The sequence below is a fragment of the Anabrus simplex genome, chromosome 1 (genome assembly GCF_040414725.1).
Source record: "Anabrus simplex isolate iqAnaSimp1 chromosome 1, ASM4041472v1, whole genome shotgun sequence".
NCBI lineage: Eukaryota > Metazoa > Arthropoda > Insecta > Orthoptera > Tettigoniidae > Anabrus > Anabrus simplex.
The window spans coordinates 532,936,832-532,945,349 of record NC_090265.1 but is presented as its reverse complement, the minus strand read 5'-3'; the positions used below and the strand labels follow the sequence as shown (position 1 = coordinate 532,945,349).

At 45.8% G+C, this 8,518-nt stretch overlaps 2 non-coding genes across 2 annotated transcripts; both read left to right on the top strand.

The window, feature by feature from the left end:
- Positions 1–229: 229 nt before the first annotated feature.
- Positions 230–302, top strand: TRNAK-CUU (transfer RNA lysine (anticodon CUU)). The gene has a single exon. It is a non-coding gene; the product is annotated as a tRNA-Lys (tRNA).
- Positions 303–7,433: 7,131 nt separating this feature from the next.
- Positions 7,434–7,506, top strand: TRNAK-CUU (transfer RNA lysine (anticodon CUU)). The gene has a single exon. It is a non-coding gene; the product is annotated as a tRNA-Lys (tRNA).
- The last annotated feature ends 1,012 nt before the right edge of the window (positions 7,507–8,518 follow it).

Sequence of the window (8,518 nt, the reverse complement as noted above, 5' to 3'; positions counted from 1 at the left end):
GTATCCAATTTATAATTATGAATCTTAGCACTTCGGACATGTGCTTAACGTCTCCATCCGTTCGGTTACGTGGCGGGTACTCCATTTCAAATAATTGCCAACCCGTTCGATACCAAATGTAATCAGATTGTGGCACGAACCTGGCAATTTGACTCCATCGTAGCACACTATCCTCCCTGTGGGCGGCCTATCTATTACTCAAAATGCTCCAGCGTAAACTATAAACAATGCCCGGCTAGCTCAGTCGGTAGAGCATGAGACTCTTAATCTCAGGGTCGTGGGTTCGAGCCCCACGTTGGGCGCCAAGTATACACCCTACCGGGCTTCGAATGGATGACCCACGCATAAAAATGCCTCCACGTAACGGGGTAAACACCCACGGATGAGATTGGATTGAAGAGCGGGTCGAATCGCTTAACGAGCTTCGAACCGCTCCCCTTCCTACTTTCTGTGCCGGCCCGGCAGCCTGAGCACTTGGGGACGTGGTACGTTCGAAAGAAAACAAAAACAACAATACTTAAGATGGAGCCTTATGTCTATAATATGAAAGTAGGATCTCTGGGTTCAAATGCCTATTGGATACTGCTTAACACTGCTACAAATGACAAGAACCATTTAATAGGGGTACGAATGCAAATTTATTCAAATATGACAATTTAAAAAGGTTGATACAGCTCTATACAATGACTCTCCACATATGGGAGGAAAAGAAAATAATAATCATTTTAAAATACGAATCGCCCATGGGCGTCGTCTGCATAACGGTATGATTGAGGTTTTGCGACTTGCTATCGTTCATTTTTTCTCATTAATTCATACCGTTCATGACATTTGTACATTATTCTGTCGATCACACCGTGAGATGAACTGATGTCCCGATACACAAATATTACTAGCTGTTCTAAGCACGAACATAACCGGGGCCTACGCTACATAATATCATATTAAAAGACACATTTGCATAATGCACAAACAAACACAAATACCCTTTTGCTAAACCCCGGACTCCTCATCTATTACCAAAACCAAACAACGTGCACATAGGTTCTGTTTGAACTCAAAAATATGTGCACATCATTACGAAACATACACAAAACATATGGATATATACACTTCATGCACTCAGGAGAACCATTCCTAGAAAGAAACAACATGGTTATCACTGTCTCCGGCCCAAAGCGCAAGCGTGAATCAGCTCGCTCATGGGCGCCACCATAATCCGGCGTCGAACTGGCAGACTCCCGACCGAGAGGTACTGTGGGTTTCTGTAGATACCGAGAATAGCGACAATCTCATCTCGCCGGATATCTGGGGGAATCCCTATTCATTTATTAAATACCTTTTAAAAGAATTTACCGTGATATTATCATTATACAAGTATTCTTAGCTAAGCCATATAACCCAAACAAAAGAACGTGAGCAGACCAGGCTCCAAGCCCTAACACAATGCGAGACGGGACCCTTTTGTCCCGATGGCGAGAGCTAGACCTTCACAAAAAATAAAGGAGGCCGGTCATTCACTTCGCTCGGCCATTCAGATTCTTCTCTCCCTCAAACGTCACCTTCTCGTCTTAGGGACACATCCACGGCCCATTTTATTTGTTTATTCATATTATTGTGGAATTCCCATGAAATACTCTTTTATTCTCTCTCATTATTATCGCTGAGCGCCGGCTACGGGCACAATCATTTCTAACTCATTTCATCGTAAATTACTCGGGCATTCAGCCGTCCCACTATGTCTCATATCGCGTATCTTATTCCCTTGGGCCTAGGGCTCTCATGGCTCCTCGTTCATACCACATAAATACACTTATATTTAAACCTTCTGACCAAAGATTAGGGATGGGCCTCACCCCGGCTATAGATTAAAAGAAAACTCTCCAAACCATTATGGCCAATTAATCAAAATCACGGGAGACTTGCACATGGTCCCTCACACCTATCTAGATCACACAGTATGTACCTCTCCCGGTCGGGATTTTCTTCATTCTTGATGTACATGCACGGATTATATCTGTAAGCTAGGCATGCATTATCTGACTGACCCATGAGTTTCCCTGGCATATTTGACAACCTCGTGGGACAGTGACTACCAATATTTCGACATGTTTCCCTGCTTGCCAACACTATTTTTCCAACCGCCCCTACGGGAAACTCGAATATTCTCCTAACCTTGTTCCCATATTTGCTAGGACATTCTACATTTTACTAAAAATATAACCCTCACGATAAGCTAATCATTAAGAAAGAAATATGAGTCGTCCGGGAATTTAGCCCCTTGAATTTTACTTCAACATTATAAAAATCAATAAAAATTCCATATAGGACATGCATTAACTTACAACATTTGATATTTACAAAAGAACGCTAATCCTATCCCCGGGTTATGTCATGCTTAGAAATTAAATTTGGACATCACTCATCTGTTTGGTGGCCGTTGTCTCTTCCGCCACGGGAGACCCATGGTGAAGTTCTTAGTACTCCATGACCACTCGGCAGGTGGCGGGCGTGCAGTCCTTCATCCCTGGTCCATACAAGTCCGACATCCTGGGGAACTCGTCACAGCTGAAATCTTACAGTAATCCAATTGGGTAACACTTTTACACTCGTCACACGTCCTCTATTTCAGAGCTTACACCCGCGTTCACAATAAGAATCGGGTAGCTCACGAGACTCGAGCCCCTGATTCGAAGTAACACTTTGGGTGACACCTAATTATGAATTTCACTGACTCATTAAACCGGCAGTTTCTCAGCCGAATTCTAATACTTGTTCGTAAAATATGCTCGCTGTTTTTACTAGTTTGACACGCAGCACAGGAACAATACCTAGGCTCGTTTGGCCTCCCGTTCACTTCACAAAGCGTGCTGGACACAATGGCGCTTTCAATACACGGTCAAGGGTTTCTGACTTAAACTGGGGCACCGCGGGATATAGTGTCCTCCTCACCGACCCGTAAAAGAACAACTGTCTCTACAATGGCCTGCCCGGCTTATATTATCTTACCCGCCGGAAGCTCGGAGGCGTCAACGTTCACGGTTCATTAAGAACAAGAGCTCCTTTCGTACCAAGAATTGACGATATTTGAATAGTGCATCTTGTAGCCCTCTGTCTCCTCTTTCAATTGAGCCAGGCGTGCCGGATCTCCGATCAGCAGTTTTTATGTAATTTGCTTCCCGCCTTTGATTAATTCATAGCGTCCTCTGGGGGGTGGAGCTATCTCCTAAGCGCGATTCTTGGCGTGGGTGACGCCGCTATGCCCACATGTGTTAGCGATATGTTACATCTTGACAGCTGGTGACCTCATTTCTTCCCCTGCATAAGTTATTACATATTTTTAGTCTGGAGAACGCAGAAAATTCCGCTCTATTCAATGGTGTGTCTCACATAATTTTCCTATGTCTGGATTAAAATATCGCCCCGTTTTACGCGACGTTGGCACCCGTGACATGTGCATAAAAAACCGGAAGTTCCTTATGTTCGTTTGGAACTCTGGGAAGCTAGGCTCCACCTCGGGGCGTATCTGACTACTCCAGCATCGCGTCCCCTTTCTATCTCTCTCTGCACGTTGAGAGCGTATTTCCGCGAGGGCTTGGCTGTTCCTTTGTCTTTCCATTGTCTGGCAAGTGCTCTTTTCGCGGGTTCCATTCTGGCATGCCGCCGCTCGATGCCCTTCGCCCATACTGCTACCTATGACGCGACCTTTAGGAGTAATTTTAATGGAGTATAAAGCCCATATCATTCCCATGGAGCTGTACAGGACACTGTACGGTTTCATTCTCCTCCTACTTCATCAAAGAAAAATCACGAACTCGGGATTTTTCTTTCCCTTTTAACTGTCTCGGAAAGTAGTCATTGGTGATGGTCGCGAAGCTGGTGGACCTTCTCGGTCAACTCTGTGTTCTCCAGTTGTATCTGGTAGCATAGATTAATTAAAGCGTTCCTAAGACTGGTCCTCTCAGAGCAGTCTGGACAATCTTCACAGGCTGATGCCTCGGACTCGCTCCCTTCTTCCAAAACAATGTGATTCACGGCATCATCTTCTTCATCGGCTTCCATTTCTTCCATTGGATCCGGGTTGTCCTCGTCATCCTCGGCTTCTCCTGGTTCTTCTTCCTCCGGACCTTCTTCAGGGTGTTGTCCTGGGGCGTGGTACAGTTTGAGGTTTGCAGCATTGTAAGTGGCCTCTGTTCTCCCATCCATTGACTGTACTTCGTAGGGGTTATTCTCTAGGTTCCAATGTAGGGTTCCGTAAACTATGGTAATAATTCCTCGCTGTCAGACTCTTCTCGGCCTATGCCTGGACATCTTGCACCGTTGTCTTCCCACAAGTTCAGCTTTGCTCTTCCTGGGCTTCCGCTGATTCCAACTTGGTCTCATCTGATGCATAATTAATAATATATTCGTGCCCCCTTAAAATATGTGGCAAAAAAAAATTGCCCACATCTATGGTGAAATTTATTTACATAATATACAGTTTCTCATGCGACCACAATTCGCTATCAATCCTGTAGATCCTCTCTTCGCCCTCCGGGATCGTAATCTGAGACGTGGGGGTCTAATTGGATGCCCCTGCCTCTGCCTTCCTTAGGATGAGGTTCACAATTCTTCCCTTCTTCCTTCTTTCCTGTGCTAACGTTCCCGTAGCTGCACCGGTCCTCCTTCTTCTGAGCTCTGTTATTACGTAGGGTACGCTGCACGGGTCGCGATCTCATGGTCCTTCCGTAGCGTCGCTCCTCTCTTCCTGACAGCAATTTCCTCCGTCTAGTGAACCATCCGTACTTGTAGCGGTATCGTCCTTTACGTCGACCTAATACATTCTTCTTCCTTCTTCTGGGCTGAGATACCCAGTTCGATTCTCCAGCTGGTTGAGACTGTCTGTTCTCCATCACCTGTTCACTTAGCTCCGTACGAGAATTAGCGCTCGCACTTACTTCTCCCATTACATTTACATTAGCGACCTTTCCTTCATTATAAGCTAGGGATACGCCTGTCGCCTCTTGTCCATTCACAATGGCCTGGGTACTTAACAATAGCTCGCCCCCTTCTTTCAGCTCTGCTCCCAAATGACCCAATGTCTTCCTTTCTTCTCTGGAGTTCACTACCTGCTCCCAGCAGTTTGTGTCCCTCTGTTCCACGGCTACTGCTATGTCCATTAGCGAGTCACACTCCCTGGCCCCATTCTTTGACCTTTCCATCTCGCACTCCCTTTCGACATCTGGGGCCGCATCTCTTTCCACTAAGTCTTCTGGTTTGAGTTCGATATCTGCCTGATGTAGACGTGACTCCATATCTTCTAGTCCTGAGTTCGACTCCCTAGTATCTCCAACTGACGCTCCTATGTCCTCAGCCATTCTCGCTGTTCCTGCTCCTACCAATTCAGTTTCTACTTCTTCTCTCGCCTCCATATGGCTTATCGCGACGTCATCTTTTATCTCCATTATCTCTTCCACTCTTGAGTACACTCCGCCAGGCGTGTCACTCATCTCCAAGCCTGGTGGTCGCCGTATGTCAGTTTCATCCACCTCGATGTCACCCTGGGTTTCGGATGCGTCTATTTCGGTATCCCCTTTAGTGGCCACCTTCTCTACTCCGTCGTTCCCATCTGCTTTCACTATATGTTCTGTAGAAACTTTACAAATTCGCCTGACTCCCATTTCTTCGGTCATCTCCTTCCGTAGCTTCTCGACCTCATCGTACATCTGCGTCTGGACCTCCTTGAATTGGGTTGTCGCAATATCCTGCACTCGGGCTATGCTGTTCCTGAGTTCATTTGCCACTTTGTTGAGGGACTCCGTCGTCTGCGTCCTTAGTTCTCGGACTTCCGCTTTTGTATCCTGCACGTCTCTTGCAACATCCACTACGCGGGTGCTCACCTTCTCCATCTCTTCCTCGCACGCGCTTACCCTGGTGTCCGTCAGGTCGATCTTCTTTGTCACCCGAATCTCCACTTGCTTCATTTGCTGGATGACGTCCTCTAACTTCCCCTCTATCGCCTCGGCCATCTTTGCCTCCAGCCTCGCGGCGTTCTCGTCGCTACGTTCACAACCTAATCTCACATCCTCTGCGAGCTCGTCTAACGAAGCCTTATTCGTAGCCGCCTGAGCCTGGCAAAGCTCTGCCTGCCTGTCAAACTGCGCCTTAAAGTCCGCTGCCTGCTTGTCTAGCTGCGCTTTAACGTCTGTTGCCTGCTGATTTAATCGTTCCGTCATTACCTCTAACCGTTCCTTTAAAAGTTCCCTGTCTTCCTTGCGTTCTGCCAATAACTGGCACATCATTTCCCTCATGGCCTCCATGTCCATATTAACTTCAATTTTGGAGAAAGCGGATCTCCCGTGGGCAGAAAATTGACCACCGGTGATCGACAGAAAGCATAGATACATTCAAATATTTAATACAAATTTCAGCGTGACCTAACTTTACTCGAAATTCCAACAATCAATCCAAACTGGGCCTACAAACGGCTTGTGTCACGCCCCCTACCATATTAATGTCATACTTCATTGTATAGGAAATTTCGTCATATCATTTGACAATAATAATAACACTAATAATACTGATTCTACGTTAGCCCTTTTATCCTGGAATAAGTTTTCCGGTTACGCGCGCGCGGCCTACCGTGGGTTCGATTTTACGTATGCCGGAAACATGGCATACCCCAGTCACTAATGGATGTTATCACCTTGAGATTGGTAAGATGACGTTAGCAGACAATTACCCGTCTCAAACTGGCAACATCGCATCCGTCACTGCGCAAAAATTAGAGCATGGGTTGAGGTACCCTGCTCTATCCGCGGCGTCTAAAGCCCTCTCAAAAAAAAATTTTATATTTGCCAAATTCCGTTACCTCAGCGCACAATCTTTGGCCGATACCCGTAACTGGCGAAATTTGAAGAATTTTGCCGGCCGTTTTAACCTCACACTGAGAGAACCATAACATTATCTCCCAACGAACTGACAACTTCATAGTCTGTCCCGGGTATCCATTTTGAATTTATGAGCGACACTCATGCGGATTTCCACTTAAACTGGACACATGATTTTTCTGTTCTTGTCATTTTCCTATCCTATTTATTATTCACGTCGCTCCCTTTCATGGCTGATCTTGTGTGAGTTATCATCACGAGTTGTGACTTACGCACACCCGTACGATGACAATGAGAGTCCTGCTGAGTATCACACAATCTGAACAACCCTTGCAGTATCCAATTTATAATTATGAATCTTAGCACTTCGGACATGTGCTTAACGTCTCCATCCGTTCGGTTACGTGGCGGGTACTCCATTTCAAATAATTGCCAACCCGTTCGATACCAAATGTAATCAGATTGTGGCACGAACCTGGCAATTTGACTCCATCGTAGCACACTATCCTCCCTGTGGGCGGCCTATCTATTACTCAAAATGCTCCAGCGTAAACTATAAACAATGCCCGGCTAGCTCAGTCGGTAGAGCATGAGACTCTTAATCTCAGGGTCGTGGGTTCGAGCCCCACGTTGGGCGCCAAGTATACACCCTACCGGGCTTCGAATGGATGACCCACGCATAAAAATGCCTCCACGTAACGGGGTAAACACCCACGGATGAGATTGGATTGAAGAGCGGGTCGAATCGCTTAACGAGCTTCGAACCGCTCCCCTTCCTACTTTCTGTGCCGGCCCGGCAGCCTGAGCACTTGGGGACGTGGTACGTTCGAAAGAAAACAAAAACAACAATACTTAAGATGGAGCCTTATGTCTATAATATGAAAGTAGGATCTCTGGGTTCAAATGCCTATTGGATACTGCTTAACACTGCTACAAATGACAAGAACCATTTAATAGGGGTACGAATGCAAATTTATTCAAATATGACAATTTAAAAAGGTTGATACAGCTCTATACAATGACTCTCCACATATGGGAGGAAAAGAAAATAATAATCATTTTAAAATACGAATCGCCCATGGGCGTCGTCTGCATAACGGTATGATTGAGGTTTTGCGACTTGCTATCGTTCATTTTTTCTCATTAATTCATACCGTTCATGACATTTGTACATTATTCTGTCGATCACACCGTGAGATGAACTGATGTCCCGATACACAAATATTACTAGCTGTTCTAAGCACGAACATAACCGGGGCCTACGCTACATAATATCATATTAAAAGACACATTTGCATAATGCACAAACAAACACAAATACCCTTTTGCTAAACCCCGGACTCCTCATCTATTACCAAAACCAAACAACGTGCACATAGGTTCTGTTTGAACTCAAAAATATGTGCACATCATTACGAAACATACACAAAACATATGGATATATACACTTCATGCACTCAGGAGAACCATTCCTAGAAAGAAACAACATGGTTATCACTGTCTCCGGCCCAAAGCGCAAGCGTGAATCAGCTCGCTCATGGGCGCCACCATAATCCGGCGTCGAACTGGCAGACTCCCGACCGAGAGGTACTGTGGGTTTCTGTAGATACCGAGAATAGCGACAATCTCATCTCGCCGGATATCTGGGG